At 42.8% G+C, this 528-nt stretch overlaps 1 protein-coding gene across 1 annotated transcript in view; it reads right to left on the minus strand.

Annotated features, from left to right (window-relative positions):
* The window catches only part of ECT2L (epithelial cell transforming 2 like), a 74,236-nt gene that overhangs the window by 7,547 nt on the left and 66,161 nt on the right, over positions 1–528 (minus strand). The gene's annotated exons all lie outside the window — the stretch shown is intronic.

Genomic DNA, 528 nt, shown 5'->3' on the forward strand with positions numbered 1-528 from the left:
ATTCCTTCCAAAGAAATCCCAGGGCTGATCTCCTTCAGAATGCACAGGTTGGATCTCCTTGCAGTCCAAGGGACTCTCAAGAGTCTTCTCCAACACCACAGTTCAAAAGCATCAATTCTTCAGCCTTCAGCCTTCTTCACAGTCCAACTCTCACATCCATACATGACCACAGGAAAAACCATAGCCTTGACTAGACGGACCTTTGTTGGCAAAGTAATGTCTCTGCTTTTTAATGTGCTATCTAGGTTGGTCATAACTTTCCTTCCAAGGAGTAAGCGTCTTTTAATTTCATGGCTGCAGTCACCATCTGCAGTGATTTTGGAGCCCAAAAAAATAAAGTCTGACACTGTTTCAACTGTTAACCCATCTATTTGCCATGAAGTGATGGGACCAGATGCCATGATCTTCGTTTTCTGAATGTTGAGCTTTAAGCCAACTTTTTTGCTCTCCACTTTCACTTTCATCAAGAGGCTTTTTAGTTCCTCTTTACTTTCTGCCATAAGGGTGGTGTCATCTGCATATCTGAGG

Source organism: Bison bison, unplaced genomic scaffold, assembly GCF_000754665.1.
Source record: "Bison bison bison isolate TAMUID 2011002044 unplaced genomic scaffold, Bison_UMD1.0 scf7180017864198, whole genome shotgun sequence".
NCBI lineage: Eukaryota > Metazoa > Chordata > Mammalia > Artiodactyla > Bovidae > Bison > Bison bison.